Here is an 18,231-nt window from a genome sequence, read left to right as displayed (position 1 = left end):
ACGCCCGATATGAGACGTGCTAATACATTAATACATTTATTACAGGCTTTACAGTGATTTTTACGCACAGGCGGCACTGTAATTTCTGCGGACTTGGGGCTGACAGCTCTGATTTGTGCCAAAGATGCATAACCAACCATTTAATAGTGGATGAAAGAGTAATGCAATAACCTGTAAAACCTGAATGAATTTATTTTGTTTGTTAAAATAAGAAAAAATTGCTGCTTTAATTTACTTGAGACAATTTTAAAGCTATGACTGAAAATTTGATTTCAAAAAGGGAAAAAAAACAACAACATAAAAATAAATGTGTGAGACCTAAGCCTTCCAAATAATATACACATTTTTAGGATTTTCAAAGGATTCTGACACAATTTTGCTAAACAATTATATAAAAAAAATTTAAACGAATCTTTAACAAAGATAACTGTGAAATGTATAAACCAAGATCTGTTCCATGGTGGCAAAGTGCTGCCAAAGTGTAAGATGAATCTTAAAAGAAGTAAGCATTTTCATCTTGATGTTTTGATTTATGCACATGGAGTACAAATGTGGTCTGACTCCCACATGGCATCTGCTGCTCCACCAACGCTGAAATTCTAAGAGAGATTTTTTTTTTTTAAACACAGAACAGCTTTTAAACGGGCCCATGCTGACCCCTAAAAACTGCTGAAAGAGTTTGTGAGGGGCAGCATGGAGCAGCAGAAGGAATGGGGAGGTCAGTCGGATCGATCATGAAATGGACAGCCAGGCTCTGGAGGGTTATTATGACAGAACCCTGGAGGACAGGAAGCTGGAGTCTTTGTGTTCTACCTGAACGTGCTGTTTCCTTTGACCTCCACCACCTGCTGAAGAACATGGGAGATCAATGGAAGTCAATGTTGAAGACTTAACCTTTGAAAACTAACAAGCTATGCTTTCCTCTGGGCCCTGGATGAACTTTATCAGGGAAAATTTCAGCCTTCTTACATTACAAAGAATTCTGTATGAAAAAAAGTAGATCAAAATGAAAAGGCGGAATACTGAAAAATTTGTGCAGCCAAAAACAAAAAACCTGTGTTGTTTTCTAGGACATAGTTTCTGCAGAGCGAGACTATTTACGCAGAAAAATGCCACAAAAACACTAAAATGCACCTTTTTCATCAGAGTGGATCTTTAAATAGTAAAAAGTAAACCAAATCAGACAAGTCCAAGTCTAACAGGTCTTTCTGAGAGCACAGACATGAAGTGATTAAACATACAGTCAGAAAAACCCCTATCTGTGACTGAGAGCGATCAATAATTCAACGCACTCTCAGGACTAAATGAAGTGGGAACATTATGTCTTCTTTGAGTGCTGTACATGGTCTTGGACCACGTGCAACGACTCATTGAAGACGCACAAGTAGGAGAACAATTTTGTATATAAAGAAAACTATGCAAAAAATAGTATTTCTGAGTGTTTCTTTGTTGAAATAATTATGAAATCAGAAGCAGATGAAAAAAATTAAATTTGAAAAAGATAATATTTGTGGCATAGAAAATACACCCAGCAAGTTCCCTGCTCCGCTCTATTCTGATGCATCCACTTGCAGACAAATAGATCCATGTACGTCTTTGTTTTCCTCGTCGGAGCTGGTCTCTGGATCAAAACTGTGCGGCTGGATAGCTCCAATATTTCTTGATGTTTTTGTTGCACCAGTAAGGTTAGGTTGGGGCTGTGAGGGGCTGTAAACTAGCGGGAGAGCATGGAAACAGAGACCTCTCAGAACCAGGGAGGCCAACGATCCTACCAACAACTCAGAGATACATTTCCAATGAACTACTTCCACTCTGTGGAAACAATATCCTAGAAAACCACTGTTTTTGTTTTGTTTTTTAAAATTTTGGCTAATGGTGGCATAATCATAATGAAAAGACCACTGGGAACACTTTTAAGATTGCTCAAAAGATGATTAGGGTGGGTCTTTAAAGGCCATGTCAGCTGTGAAAAAGAGAAAGGCCCAAAAACAGACGTGTAGCGAGTGAGCTTCCACATAAAATGTGATGTTGGAGCCAATTCCAGCCAGTAGGGGTGCACATAAAACCATGGACTTGGAAACTGAGCCAAGTTTAACCATAGAACCTAACATGCCAGCACCTGTAGCTGACTTCAATTTGACCATTAAGTAAAACTTGACTCTCTTTTGTGGCCTAAAGGCATTCTTTACCTGCTGTGAATGTGAAAATTCAAAACATTTCAAATAGACAATAAAAAAAAAAAATCTTTGCATTATTAATTAGTGGTGCTGTAAAATTTTCTGCATGAGTGAAGGTTTACAAGTTAAGCACTCCACACACGACCTTGAATGCCACAACTGGCACAGGCATTTTTTAATCAGCCGGAAGGAGCGAGGCAACACTTCGCATGTAATTATCATGTCTATTGTAAACGTGGACCTCAGAGACCTTGTGAGTTGGCCTGTGCGGGTGCAGATAAAAAGGGAGGGGAGCTCATGCGTGGATGAACCCGGTGGTTGAAGCGCAGAGGGACGTTGAAGGGCACACACCATGTGTGTAAACACGCAACTTTAGTGAGCGCACACATGGACGGCGGGATACCGGGAGACAATGCAGCAGGAGTGTTGAGTTTAGTAGGGCATGAAGTCTGCAAGAAGTTTGGGTCATCAAGATTTCATGGAGTTTTCTGCATGTGTGCTGAATAAATTACATGCATGCACGCATATGTCTGATACATTTTTTTTAACCCAAGCACTTTCTTCTGCATTAATGCAGGCTGAAATACAATTCTAAACGAAGTGTGAAATCTTTATTGTAATCCTAATTCAAGTGGAAAGCTGCTTACTTTCCTCCAAATCTGCTTAGTTTGATATTTCGCTATACTTAAAGGCAATGAAAAAAAGAAAAATTTGCAGTTAATGGGAAAATATTTTATTTGTCATCTTTCCAAAAATCCAAATGCAGACATTTTCTACATTCCCCTGTGGTTTTTAATGACCAACCGACCAAATGTATGCCTTTTTTGCCTTTTTTTAAATATTTGAACTACCAAATGTTTGCAATAATATTAGAGCTTTATAACCAGATTTGTTTGTATCTAGTTAACAAAATTAAGGGAATTTCCAACACTTATAAAGCTTCAAAACATGGTTATATCCTGACATATTTACTTGTATCACTGTTTTGTTTGTTTGTTTCTCCCTCAGGGATTTTTCCAAAGTAATTTGTGGCTAAATTGAACTTTTCCTTTGAGTCCACGCTAAACCTGGAAAAAAGAGTAGAAAACCTTTTTAGAGAAAGAGTCTTAATCATTGTTTTCTATCTGAGCTGTAAGGCAAACACTGGAACTTTAATAGTGATTCTGCGGAAGCTGCTTATGCTGTCATTTCCCCCCTTATTTCTAAATATTTACTACAGTTTTCTTTTTAGGTCTCTTCAGACTTTTTTAATGCTTCGGTAACAAAGACAATGCTGCCATCTGGTGGATTTTATTAAAATTACACAAACCTTTTTTTTAATATCATTGCAATTCCTTCATCTGAAATCTTCTTCAATTAAAAAAGATACTGTCAAAGAAGAATGTGATAAAATGTGGCAATATACAGACTTCAAAACTCTAATGTACTGACTGAAGTTCAGTCTTGTCTGAATATTTCTCTGCACGTTAGTTGTTGCCTTTTCTGTTTTCTTTTAATTTTTTTCCTTACGCACAATCTAAGAAGCATCAGCGTCTTGTCAAATATTTAATGTTATTGTTTCTTTTTTTTGTTTTTCTTAAAAGGCAGAATGGCATTTTTACCTTACTGTTATGGGCTACCAATTCATTGTTTTATTTATTTATTTACTTACTTACATAGTTACTTATGTACTTATTTATTTACTCATTTATTCATTCATTCTTTCATTTCTTTATTCATTCATTCATCTATCTCTGCTTGTACCTTTATGAACTTTCTCTCTAGATTTTGTCAACCTCAGTGGTGTTCTCGGGTGTGTGTGTGTGTTTGGGGGGGGCTCTCCACACAGTGAACCGCCCCCTCTCATGGAATGGGGTCATTGTAATGGGACTTCCTGGGTCGGTCTGCTTAGTTTGATCCGTTGGTCTCCCATGACATCCTCTTTGATCATGACTGGGTCGCTTGTACTTTTGAGTTTTATTCATGAGTCATTTTTTGTTTAGGTTTCATTTTATTAGGTTAGGGTGCGTGTGGGGGGTTGGCCATTTTGTGTATTTATTTATTTATTTATTTGAAGCGTGTAAAGCACTAACCCTAGTCAGTCCTTCATAAAAAAAAGTTGGATTTGATCAAAAGTTTGTCTGTTGGTTCTGTCTCCTTTCCTCCCCTTCAACCTCATGCTCTGTCTGCCATCAAGCTTCATTCCTCTCACCTGTTCTCTTCTATATTCAGCAGCCTTACTGCCTGATTCAGTCAGAAGGTTGCTAAATTTTCCCGCCTCAAATCTCTGCAAATATCTTGTTTTTGGACTTGGTTTCTTCCCTGACTAGGTTTTAGATTATCCGTTAACCTTTTTGGAGTAAAACCTTGGTGGACTCCCCCTCTTATGTCCTCTCTCCTGGAATTGGATCCTCACCCTGGACTTATCTCCCCCTGGACATCTCCAACCTTTACAGAAGTCTCTCCATACCACCTTATCACAGTTTCTCAAGTCGCTGCTCACAAGATCATCTGAGAAGTGAGTATTGTTTTACAATCATAGAATCCTCCTCCAGTTTTGTAACTGTTGTCCTAAACCAATCCCCGCCTCTGCCACCAAGTTCCTGCTCAGCTCTGCCTTCACTCCCTGCTGTCCTGACAGTCAGACAAATTCCAAAACATTATATGACACAATGTCCTAAATATTTTCCAGCTAACATCACATCGTCCTCAGCAACATGTGATCAATGAAAACGCTTCTGAGTTCAAAACTCTCACCTTTTTTCACGACCATTTTCAGGCTCTACATACAAAACATGCGGCTGCTGAACGCATGTTAAAAGTCAAACCAGGTTTAACTTTGACCAATCAGGGATTTGGATTTGTTAGTGAGGTATGGATGGCGTTCCTTTTTAATGTACGGAAGTGCAGACCATTTGGAAATTGATCGTAGAGGAGAAATGAATAATTTTGATTTGTGCCCAGGCAGAATTCTATGACACCAAGTCTTTCATATGTCAGAATAGAGCTGTGAAAGAATAAGCCTGGAAAAAGATTTGCACTCTATTTTTATTTTATTTTATTTATTTTTTTGTGGGTGCACAAAAGACCAAAAATGAGAAAAATCAAGAAATAAACTCTTAGTGTCTTTAAACATAAAATGTCATCTTATTATTTTAATCTCTGAAATCAAACTTTTTTTTTTATACTGAACATTTACCCCAAAAAATAAAGAGAATTAGGCCATGATTGACAATGGGCGGAGCCATGAGAACAGAGCCTTTGAGTAGGAACATCAGGTTCTAAAAAGCTGCACTGCAGGAGGGAAAAAAGCGACTGAAATAGAATATTGCCACCTTTTGTGAAGTTGGATATCGACCGTTGGCAGGTGATGCAGAATTTGAAGAATGAGGACAATAAGAGTCAGTGTGCTGGAAGTTTCCTTTTTTTTCCCTCCATTTTCTTTCTTTGTAATGGATAATAAAAGGGGTGGGGAAAAAAAACTAAGCAAGGTAATAACTATGGCTTTGGTGGCTGACGGCGCTTTAGCAACGTTTAAAGAATGCTAAAGCCAAGTGGTGAGAAATGCTTTAAAAATCCTAATCTGTTTTTGACACTGAGAGTAGAGGAGATCAGTGATTAGTTGGCGAGTAAGCAGACTTTAGTTGCCATTGTTCAGAAGGGAGTTGATGAGAAGGTTTGTTGACAGATGTTCCGATGTAAGTCATTGCCATGACTGATTGTTATTCCTCCAGGGATTTTTCAAAATCTCATCTTTAAACAGGATGTCAGCATGCAAACGGTGGAAACTGAAGACGAGAGCTGTCATGTTGGGTATTAGTCACCATGTTCCGTTCTGGCTGAATTCCCCTGAACACAACATTGTCTGTAACAAGGACTTCTGACCTCATGAATATGCGATCCACATAACGAACACTTCAAATCCGCAGGATTTTTTCCTATGTCTTCCTCACACTGATGTTAGTAGAATGCAATCCTGCTTGGATTCGAGAATTTTTCACAACCTTTAAGTTGTAAATTTCTAACAGTAGGGCACCAAACCACACATCTGCTGGTCTTCCACACTTTCTTCTTCTTTGCTGCAGCGTCACCTGCAGGCCGCTAACTGCGCTAACTCGGTTTTCTTTATTAGTTTGGATTCTCTCAGTTGCAAGGGTTTTATTCTGAAAAATACTAATATTTTGCCAATAAAAGTGGATGCATCAGAAATTTAGCAGAGCAGGGAGCTTGTGGCTCCTGCTTCATACTTACAAGCTTTTTCCAAAACAACCTTTTATAGTCTTCCCCCTGATTCACTACAATTTGAACAAAATGCATACTTGCAAAATGCAAAATGCATATTTGTCCTCCATTATGAGAAAACTGCCACAAGAACATACTTAAAACAGTTAAAAGTGAGTCTTTAGCACACTCCAGTGGTTCCACCTATAGCTCATCTGCTTGCTCTTGAGTGTACTGATTTCCTTGGGATTTTAGAGACAGTCTTGCAAAACAATCAGTTAGTTGCTCCTTTGATACCATCAGACATCCATTCGGTGTTACCTGTGTCTGCAAACAGTAGATCTGAGCAACTGCTGCTGCTGAACATCTTTGTCCGTACTGCCTTCATTTACTTTTTATGAATCCATTTCTACAGTTAGTTACTATGAGATATGAACCAACACAATAAATGAATTCCTTAAGAAACACATGCTGTGTAAAAACGTTAAACAAATTAACTGGAAGATACTAAAGTAATGACATTGTCAATGTTTTGACACTTTCATGACTTTCTTCTTGAATAAATATTTTCCTAGTTTTAAAGTTGTTGTTGTTGCCCTTCCGCTGCGGCCATGGTGCAGCGGAAGGGCGGTCGACCGAAGATCGTAAGATTGAAGTTTAGATTCCCGGCTTGCACGCCCATGAGTCGATGTGTCCTTGGGCAAGACACTGGACCCCACCTTGCCTCTGCCAGTGTTCGGCAGCGGAGCTGGCACCAGTGTGTGAATGTGTGTGTGACTGTTAAGCGCTTTGGGCCTTCGAGTAAGGTAGAAAAGCGCTATATAATTTACTATTTTTTTTACATCCTGTATGTTTTTATTTATGTCTAAAGTCATTCTAGGCAATATGGTTTTTAAGATCACCAATAAAACCTTGAAGGTTTGATGTAAAGACAGAATACTGTATGCACTTTCAGTCATATCCACCAGGTGTCCCCGTTTCACCGAAAGTGGAAAACAGACGCAGGTAAAACACAAATTATATGCCTGAATTATCTGTTTCAAACACAATATTTCAGTGTTCCTTTTTCACATCTATACACTGAAAACACTGTTCATATCTAAGTCTGTTATGAATATGACTCCACTGTTTGTTGTATTCAAGACTATAAGCACGGAGATGGATGGAAGCTCCTTATGCATTTGCTTTAGGTGTAGAACATTCACGAGTGTCCTTGTGCAGCTCACATATGTAGATGCTTCCCTCTGGTGTGTCGTCTTCACCTTCATCTTCTCACTGGAAGAACTGTGTGTTTGCCTTGGACAAGTCAATAACAGACTGCCTGAGAGGAACCTTTTATGAATTCTTTACTTGGGGAAATCACAACAGTTTTTCTTCACATGTCAATCAGGCCAGGATCAAGCCAGCCCAACTATGGGATGTAAGTAAAAACACCAGGGTAGGTATTCTATCTACATCCCAAAGTGTCTTGAAAAGTTTTATGTTGAATGCTCTGCCTCATATTACCCTCTGCATTTACCAGACTTGGAACAGGCACAAGCAGGACACTGGTTTGTGCATTGTTTAGGCTGCATTTACTTTTTGTGTTTATGTTTGTATATTTGCGTCTGTCCATCCCTGGATATTTTTTGCCTTTTATTTGCAAAATTTGTTTTTTTTTGTGATTCGTTTTTTTTTTTTTAATGTATTTCTTCACCCCCAAATAAATCTAGGTACAGGCCATCACATTTTGAGAATCAGTCACAGCCTTTTGGGGGGCTTTGTCCCCCTTTGCCCATGCCCATCATGTCAATGAGAAATAGAGTCTTTAAAAGCTGCTTTACCTATGACGTTTATGTCGACTAAGATACTCAACTAAAAGCAGATTTCACAAACTGTTTTTTATAACAATAAAAATTAAAAAAATGGCACACATCTGTTGCAAAACATGTGAAACATCTGACTGAAATAATTACAGAAAAAAACTGGCTAATGAAAGTGCAGGTACGTTTCCTCACACTTTTTAAGAGGATTAAAAAATTGAAATGAGAGAACATCCACGATAATTCAAAATCTAATCTTAAAAAGCCAAATTAGAATACTTTTGCTGCAACCTTGATGCAAATATGCAATAAGATGAATACAAAATGCCAGTAACACTTTATAATAACATGCCCTTTATTAACGTTGGTAAATGCATAATTTAGCATTGTTTATCTGTTATGTTTAAGAAGCATTTTTATGAATTACCTTGGATCAAGTGCATTATTTAATGTATTAGTTAACAGTTAACTAATGTTTATTATTCAACCTTACTCAAAGCATAAGAAAGTATTAATAAAAGTTTCAGTCTTTTGGAGTTTGCCAATGTTTTTTGTTTTTTTTTAACCAAAGAATTTAAAGTAGTGAATAAAGTAAAAATAATCCTAAGTAATCAACAAAATACAGACATAACATGTACATAAATCAACAACTAAAATAGTCAGTAGTTTCATCCCCACACTTTTATATGCACCTCTTCCTGCGTCTGTCTTTGCTGACGCTGCAGCTCTAGCATTTCACTTGCTCTTTGTGTTCACAGAGCACAGGCCTTCAGGGCAGGATATCCTCTATATTACCCCATGACTACATGGAGTAAAAGCTGTTGATGGAACTTTTCTGAGTTTAGTTTAAAATGTTACACAGATATGACTAAATTGAATTCTGTGTGACTTTGTGGAAAGTTAAAGAGGTAAGAAATATATTTGGTCAGTGATCTTGTTTGAATAGAAATAATTCCAGTAATGTAAGATGAGCTAAAATGTTTAAGCATGTATTTATTTTTATAAGTTTTTCTTTTGTAGTTTCATAAATTCCCAGGAATAACGTCCCATTTTTTTATATATGACTGTGCTGCAGTGGCACCTCCAGAAAACATTCTAGGGGTGTCCAGATAACTTCAGTAACAATTGAATGTGACAAAAATGGGTGGCTGAGTGTCCGCTCTGGAACTTGAAGGTTGTGGGTTCAAATCTAGTGTCAAGTCAGTCACTGCATTAAGAGGTTGGATTTTTGGGTTAAACCATTGACTTGTATAAGAGAACTGGACTGAGGGACCCCTCCTCCTTTACGTTACAAACATGAAGTATCAGCTGGTTCCAAGGAGCCAAAACCCCATAGAATTCTATTGAGCAATAAACAGCTATTACTCATTCTATTTGACAGAATAACCATTCTGGCTCTAATACCTTTGCTAACATGTTTTTGCTAATGCTAATCTTATTTTTTTCACATGTTTTCTGTAGTGCAAGTTATTGAAGTTAAAAACTGACCAATCAGATTTCTCAATAAAATTGTGGCCTCACATCCAACATTCAAAAATGTTTGACAGATCCTCTAGAGCAGGGGTGCCCAAATCCAGGCCTCCAGGGCCAGCCTCCTGCTCGTTTGCCAGAAACCCTGCCTCGTCTGCAGTTGATTACCTAGATCAAGTGTGTTTAGCCAATAAGAAGCTTCAGTGGCTGGTTGGTTGGAAAAGATGTAGGACACCGGCCCTCGAGGCCTGGATTGGGCACCTCTGCTCTGGAGCTCACTTTCAAGTGGTAGGGGTGTGGCATTCCAACAAGCCCTCTCCTGATTGGCGAGAGTGGTTGCCATAGAAATATTGACTCAGGCCAAGTCAGATCGATCACTGCTTCCTTGTCATTCCTTCTTAGGTTTATTCCTTTTTCGGGGTCACAGGGCTGCCGGAGCCTATCCCGCCACTTGTGGGCGAAGGCAGGGTTTCACCCTGAACAGTTCGGCTGTCTGTCGCAGGGCGCTGCTTCCTTGTATTCAAAACATTCTGATTATTAAAAGTCCTGTTTTGCTTACACATCCTCCTGCCCCTTTGCTTAAAGACTATTGTACTAGTTCCTGGGCAAATGCTAATGTATTTTTTTCTGTCATGGTTTAGTTAAATTAAATATTTTTGGCCAGTGTAGCAAATTGTTACATGCTCTGAGTTTTCTACATCCACTTCTCTTGCATTTGTGCCCTCCATCAATCCTTCATTTAAAAAAATAAAGTGAAGAAACAACCAGCAAAGTCAAAACACTCGAGAGCCTCTCCGCCCAGCCGCAAAACCAGTGGAAAGCTGCTGTAAGTCCTTTTCGCTCCTTGTAAAGCACATTGCCTCGTACATCCACCCCTTTAACATCTGAGATGTCTGAGGTTTGCTTTCACCTCGGGCTACATTTCACTGAAAGCTTGACAGTTATCACTCTGACAAGCTTTTAGAGTCAGAATGGGAGTCAGAGCAGCTGTGAGGAGCAAAGGATGTGTGGGGAGAGCCAGATCCAGCAAAAGGAGTTTATTTGAAAGGAGGCAAGAGCCAGAAATAAATTCAGTTTAAAACTCGATTTTCAAATCTGCAAGTCGGAGCAGAAGAATTTAGCTTGTTGGGGAAGAAAACAATGTGTGTTACCGTAGGATGTGGGGGGGAGTAGCACGTCTTTATTTTTAAAGCCCATTTGTTTTCACACGTCCTACAAACATGAAATTCCGTTTTGGTTTTTGCACCGGTGTTGCCGGAAGCCAAAACTTTAAGCATATGCGCCGATTATGTAGCAAGCAACAATAATAATGGGAAAAAATGAAACATTTATCAGGGTTTTCTTTTAGCCTGAGGAAACCTGAGGGTGATAATAACAAACAATTTGGAAAAAAGCTTGTAAGCCTTCAAGCAACTTAAAAAAAAAAAAGAAAAACTAGGTGGAACAAGCAAATGATGTGCAAAGGCACATTTGTGACAAGTTTCACAGTTGAACTGGTTTGCATCTGCAGTGAATTAGCCACTTGACAGCCTTATATGTCACACGGAAAGCAATGACGATGATGGCGAAAAGACACGACCCAAAGATAAAAAAAAAAAAGAAACTCTCTTGCAAAATAAGCCTCTGACCATGCAGCGACTGGATGTCAGCTTGAACTGCGGCGAGATCACGCGCAGCACAGCCAAAAGGTTTTAGTCACGGTGAGCTGCGAGCCCCACAGCGCTCATCATCTCTGCAGCCAGAGACAGAGAAGCAACATAACACTCTAAAACCCTTTATTATTTAGACAGAGACATCTGCTTCTGTAATGAAAGCAGCAAACAAATATGCATAATTCAACCAACCAGCCTCTCTAGCCGGAGTGAGTAGAAGAAAAAAAAGCCGAAGTACAATAATTATTGCCGCAGAAAATGATGAAGTGCCGCAGTTCCACCTAAACAGCCTTATCTACACTCATTTGTTACAAGCTATTGAGATGGCGGAGCATTCGGCGGTGCTTGTCTAATACGTCCATGTACAGTACCGCCGCCGCTTCTTCCAATGAAAAAGGGCTCATGTAATATTTTACGACAAAGCCAAACATTACAGTTTGCAATAAACAGTGCGGCTTGAAATTGGGATACTAAAAGCGGCTTGGAGTTATGATGCTGCTGCAGAGAGAACAGGGGATAAATCAGCTGGCAGACCCCGCCAATAGGAGATAAGAAAGTTTACATCCCGTGCCAGCAGGTCATTTGAGCAACAAGTCCTATCAGAGGCAACCACACTCGCAGCTTGTCCCTGACATCAGATAGGACTTTAATGTATGAAGGTTTTGTGAATGTACAATAAGGAGCGCTTCAAACAGCCACATCGCTTATGAAGGCAGTATTCGGGGGGGTGAGGAGATCAATGGGATCAACCAGAAGTGATCAAGTTAATAAGAAGTTTTGGAACTTCAATGACGTTTATTTTAAAGACCCACACTGACAAATATTGTGCTTTTGGAGTTCATAACATGTTCTTATGGCATTTTTCTGATGATGGAGGCCATGTATAAATAAAATTTAATATCAAAATTGCATTTGAGTATTTTCTGTATTCAAATCATTAAAAATCAAGAGGAGTCAAAAATATTGAGTTTGAAAAAGGTTGTATTTGTCATGTAAAAAAAATGACACTGGGCCACATCCTTCTGATGCATCCACTTTTGGACAACTAGATCCATACGTCTTCGTTTTCCTCGTCTGACCTGGATCAGAACTGTACGGCTGGATAGCTTCAAACGCACCGTTTTTGTTGCACTGGTAATGTTGGGTAGGAGGTGTGCGGGGCTGGAAACTTCTGGCAGAGCTTGTAAACTAAGAAGTCTTAGCAACGGGGAGGGGAAAAGGGGCCGGGCTGCCACTTTGCAGAAACGATGTTCTAGAAAAACAACACAAGTTTTTGAAATTTAGGCTAAAATGGCATAATCATATTAAAAGACCACAGGAAACAGTTTTAATACTCATTCCACTACTGGCTTTTGATGTGTGATCCACTGCAGTCTTCAGCTACGTTTACACTAAGCATGTGTGGAGCGTTCAAGAACTCGCTGAACGTTGATTTTAGTATTTGGTCTTCAAGTATTCACAGTAGAAGAGGCCTGGTGCGAAATACTGGAGTGTTTGTAAATATTGTGAGTTATGTTACAGTTTTTTCTTTCACAGCTCCATTGCGATACATGAAAGACTTGGTGTCATATAATGCTGACTGGGCACAAACTGAAATGATTAATTTCTCCTCCATAATCATTTGTCAACAGGCACTTCTGTGTTTAGAGAAGGATGCTCCTATACATCACTACCAAATCCAAGTGCCTAGTTGGTCACAGTTCGACTGGTTTAACTTGCCACATGATGTAATTGCAGCGTGTTTTGTACTTAGAACCCAAGAACAGACTTGCATGGCGACGCAATAACAAGAGTTTTCAACGCAGAAGCCTGAAACGTGTATTTATGTAGACCTTTCATTGGAAGCGGTCGCTCGACGGTGCATTTCCGAGCCTCGTGTGAATGTAGCATCAGAAGTTCTCTGGAAAAACCGTTTCACATCGTCAAACGCTTGCTGCAGAGTCATACTTGGTTACAAAAGGGTTTGACCTGTAGACCACATTTATAGCATACTATATAGCATAACAAAACTTTTAGTTCTTTTTCAAATATTGGTATCACCTGAACGTGCATCCAATTTACAATAGTTTTCATCTTTTCAAATTGTTTAAAAAGAAAGCTAAACAAAGTCAAAGACATGTAATGCGTGAAGATCTGGTTAGCTTTCAGAAAATCACAGTGAGCGTTGCATTCATCAGCACTTTGTCACATAACCAAACCAATCGGCAACACAAACAAAAGACAATCGAACACACACAGCAAACACTGATCTTATAGCATCGCCTAAAATTTTGTGTAAATGAACAAAAAAAGTTAAACCAAAAATCGACAAACCTAAATAAAACAGAAGTAATTAAACCCTATTTATGATCGAGCCGCCTTTGAGGTAAGAATAGAAGCTGGTTACTAGAGTAAACACTTGTGACGTCTGTTGTCTCTAACTTTGTGTTTAGGAGATCATTATGTAAACACTTATATAATCCAAGCACAGATGCTGTTTTGAGATGATTTGCATGATAATTATTTTCTGGGTGATGCTGCAGATTTCAAAATGCTTTCTGCTTTTTTTTTTCCTTAAATCTTTTTCCAAGAAGGAGAGCAAACTAACATAAAAAGGCAGAACAAAGCAGAATACCTCAAAATGATTAATAACCCATTGCTCTTACTTTTATTTTTCAGGTACACCAAGTTTTTTTCTTTTCAGTAATATAGGCCTACATTACTATGGGATCACAGTGGTAGTAATTTAATGTTATTTTTTTTCCAGAAATGTATTGCACATCCCAAATTTTGACAAAATAAAATAAAATTTCAGTTGGTAAATGAGACAGCCTACTAAAAGCAGCTCACCTCACTCAATGACTCAGACTCTGTACGTTTGTCGAAAATTTGACTTTTTACTAGTTACTGTAAAGATAAAAAATGATTCTCATTATGAAAATTTAATGGTTTTCTCGTTATTTTTTCTTTCTTTTTTTTTTTTTTTAGAGGTAGTTGACTTCAGCTTTTTCTGTAAGCAGTAATGTCACAATTGTCAAGGGGGGAAAAGCAACATTACCCCCCAACAGGAAAAAAAAAAAACAATTTATCATTTGCTCATTTAATGTGTCATTAATTTTCCATAAAAATGTACTGAATGGTAAAATAATGTCATGACTTGGATTTTTTTTTTTTTTTTTTTTTTTTAATTTATGCCAATAAATGGAAAAAACAAGTTTTCATCACTGTAGTGGGTTAGAATACCAACATTTTCTGGCTAAAACAAAAATAAAAGTAATGTGGAATATCATCATTGTAGATGCTGGTGTGAAGCATTGATAACACGACGAACAAGAGAGTTAGGATTATTGTAGCTATTATTAGTAGAACAGTAGAAGTGTATCGTTGTGGCGATGAGATAAGATAAAGGACACAAATAGATGCAGAGAGGAAAAATGCTAAAGAGGGATGAAAGCAAACAAAAAATAGTCTGATACTGATGAACAAAAAAAAAAAACAATTAAAAAAACATGAAGCCATGAATAATGCATTTGTTCGAATGGAGGGAACAGGATGCCAAACTGATGGAAGCCGAATGGTGACCTTCTTCCTGCTCTCCTGCTCGCAAGGTTTGCTCAAGAGAGGAAGACACTGATGGGAACAGGCAGAGGAAGACGAATGGAAATAAAAAAGATCGGAATGTAGTGGAAAGTAGTGTTGCAGAACCAGAGAAATGATGAATAATTTCAAAAGTTTTTGGATGAGGGCAGACTGAGATGAAGGGAGGGAACATGTGATGAACTGCAATGACTCACTGCAGGCGAGGGAAGAAAATAATAATAATGACCGTCTTTTTGATCATTTAATGCTGATGCTTTTTCTTTTTTGACCTTTGTAAGCAAATACGCACAACAAAAATGATACATCCAGTCTTTAACTTGTTACCAAAATGCAACCACTGGATTTCTAGTTTTCAGTCTGTGCTTTTACTTTGACATCGTTAACCCCTTGACACTTGAATGTTATCCAGCCATTAAAAAAAAAATCACTCATGCTTTTGTTTTCTTGTTCTTTCCTATTATACTTACTTAAAGAAGGAAGGATGATTTTGGAGCTATCCATGGTGCTGAAAACCTTCAACCCCTCGAGCAAATTTCAACAGTTAAGGATTTCTGTTCTTTTTTAGTTTTAATAACTTGAAATATTCAATAAAAGTACAAAAACACAAAATAAAATGTGAACCAAACAGTTTTACTTTCGTCACATTTTTTCTACAGTCAAATTTTGTCATCATGAAAGGAAAACCAAAAAAATAAACTCATTAAACAAAATAAAATATTAAAAACACATCTGTTGGATGGAAACTTTGATTTTGGTCAATGATAACAATTTGATCTGAAAGTCTTTGTGAAAATGAAAACTAACAGCTGCTAATGAAAAAAGTGAAGATGACCAGTTTTTGCTTGTTTTTCTTGCTCGAAAGACAAACATTGAGATGTGAAATCATATACTAACTCTTTTTTCATTTCAGTTTAATTACATTTAATAGGTCATGCATAAGTTCAATCGTTATGTACAGTTTTATACTTAAACAGAACATCCTCTCTGAATCAGAGTTCCACCGATGGCACTGAAGCACAAAGCAGACAAAAGAAAGAAGGAAGATGAGTAAAATGACAAAATGAAAAAAAAAAGTTTACAAGCAGGTTTACAAGCCAGAAAAAAAGACACAAACTCATTGTTAGTTTGTTCTGTATTACTATATTGTGTGTGTGTGCTTTTGTTTTCTTGTTCCCAGAATGATTGAAGATTTTTATTTTTCTCAGATGCTACTTTACATGTCAATTTGATTGCTAAATTAAGGTGATTTTGGAGTCAAAGTGGTTCGATTTACATCAATAGGCTTACAATTTTGGCTAGGTATTTGATCAATTTTTTTCCTGCAGTCCTGCTGTTTAAGGCCAACATCTAACAATATACACTTTTATATGTCTTTTTTATGATTTCTTCCAAACATGCTTTTCGTAAATTTCAGTTAAAAAATACGTTTTTTTTATTTGTTTTTATGATATTTTGCTTGATCCACCTCCCTGCCAATCAAAGAAACCTAACCCTAGTAATGTACACAATTGAACAGTCATATCAGAAGTGAAGAGCAAAGAAAATAAATTGTAAAGCAACATTGCTCAAAAATATGTCTGGAACAAAATTATGAATACATTTATTTTTTGTGTAAAGTGAGTAAATGGGAAGTTACTCTCTTTTGAAATCAGCCCCCAGTGGCGATTAAAGGAACTGCTACATTTAAATGTTCTTTTAATGCTTCAAATTTGAAAATAGCTTGGCCTTGCTGACGCCATTCATTGAATGTTACAGCTAAAGCAGACTGCTGTAAATTATTTGCCTGTTAGAACAGTTTAGCATCTGGTAAACATCAATTTTCAAGCCGAAACAATTGGGTCATAGAGGTACAGCTGAGTGCAACTCCTTAACAACTCATTCTGTCAGATAGTCAATGACTCAGACCCACAAACCGATACCATCCAGTCAATCACCCGTACAAATACATTTAATCAGTCTGTCATCCTGTATGACTGGACGGTCATTCAGCTGTCCTGCAAATCAGTCACCCAGAGAAATGACAAAAGGCAGGCAGTGAGCGAACCACTCGCACGTTCAGACAGCCTGTCAGAACAGTCACAACACAGCTAAACGGTAACGGGGCAATTTTTGCAGAGGCCAAACACATCAACATGTCCGCGCTGAAGAATGGCTCCAATTTGTCAACATTTCTGAATGTAATGAGGGAGAAAGCGAGAACGGCCTCATAAAAGAGACAAAGCGCCACTTCTGTTTGACATGGAACAGACAAAAGAATACGAGCCGCGACGTAAAGGTTGGGACACACATCTGTGAATCAGATCTGGGTAAACAAGTAGTTGAAAATGTCTATTTTCTCATGAGCACAAAGGTCATGTGAAAAAAAAACACAGGATAATAAAAACAAACAAGGTTGAATACAATTTGGATCCAGTGAAATAGAAATAAAAAAACTCCCCCAAGAATTAATTTGCCTCCAAAAAAAAGATCACATTAACTGATGTTACTGATTTAAGCCGAACGTCAACTATGTGTCTGAACATGTATGAGCAGATATCTTTTTTTAACTTGCAAATCTTTTCTTTTCTGCTTTAACTGTGTTTTTCTTTCCATTTTTTTTTTCATTTTTTTGTGACATTCACTTTCTGTTTAGCTGGAGATATTTTTCTTATTTTGAACAAACAACCACAAATACAGCCAGCAAGCGTTTTCCAAAATCTAACTCAGAATCTGTTTATCTTGGCCCATCTCTTTTGGCTGCAGCCCTGTTTGGCCTTCCCTTTCTTTCCTTCAGAGACCGCTGATCTCTGTGCTGAAGCCTGAGGAAATCGGCAGATGGTGAAGCTGCTTCCTCTCAGAGGCAAACATCAATTCTAAAGACATGTCAGCATACACTGACCATAAACCACGACATTTTTGGATGAATGAATGCAGCTTTAGGGAGTGCAGGGCATCAGATGGTTACACTTCTTACGAAATAAAAAAAACTGTTTTTTACTCTGTAGTGCTGTAACTAGAAACTGAAAAAAACTAAAAAGAATAAAAACATGTTTTCATATTCATTAGGAATAAATGTTTCTGTTTAGTAACACCTGAGATGCAGAAATACTCAAAAACTCAACAATTTGGTTGACCATCATAAGATGATGGATTCTGTCTCGTCTGAAAAAAGTTGAAAGTATAAAACAATAATGGACCAAAACTTTAAAAATAGCTGGATGCTCTAAAAACATTTCTACAGTCTGCTAGTTCTGCATGCAGACATGTCTATAAATCTTTGTAACACTAATTTACAATGTAAAATTAAATAAAAAAAAATTAAATAAAACATTTATCAGCATTTAAGATATTTTCATTCAACTATTAAATGCA

General features: G+C 37.7%; 1 protein-coding gene across 3 annotated transcripts in view; it reads left to right on the top strand.

Annotated features, from left to right (window-relative positions):
• Positions 1-18,231, top strand: part of LOC105357079 (uncharacterized) — a 126,428-nt gene that overhangs the window by 25,367 nt on the left and 82,830 nt on the right. Inside the window, exon 1 of one of the 3 annotated variants that reach the window (XR_911098.4) lies at positions 94-4,674. The exons of the other annotated variants lie outside the window; for them this stretch is intronic. The gene's annotated coding sequence lies outside the window, so the exon portion shown is untranslated. Of the gene's footprint in view, positions 1-93; positions 4,675-18,231 lie in introns of those variants that run through there. 3 annotated transcript variants of the gene reach the window in all.

The sequence above is a fragment of the Oryzias latipes genome, chromosome 23, assembly GCF_053564925.1.
Source record: "Oryzias latipes strain Hd-rR chromosome 23, Olatipes_Hd-rR_3.1".
In the NCBI taxonomy this organism is placed as follows: domain Eukaryota; kingdom Metazoa; phylum Chordata; class Actinopteri; order Beloniformes; family Adrianichthyidae; genus Oryzias; species Oryzias latipes.
The sequence above is the reverse complement of the archived record's forward strand: the minus strand, read 5'-3'. Positions and strand labels throughout refer to the sequence as shown.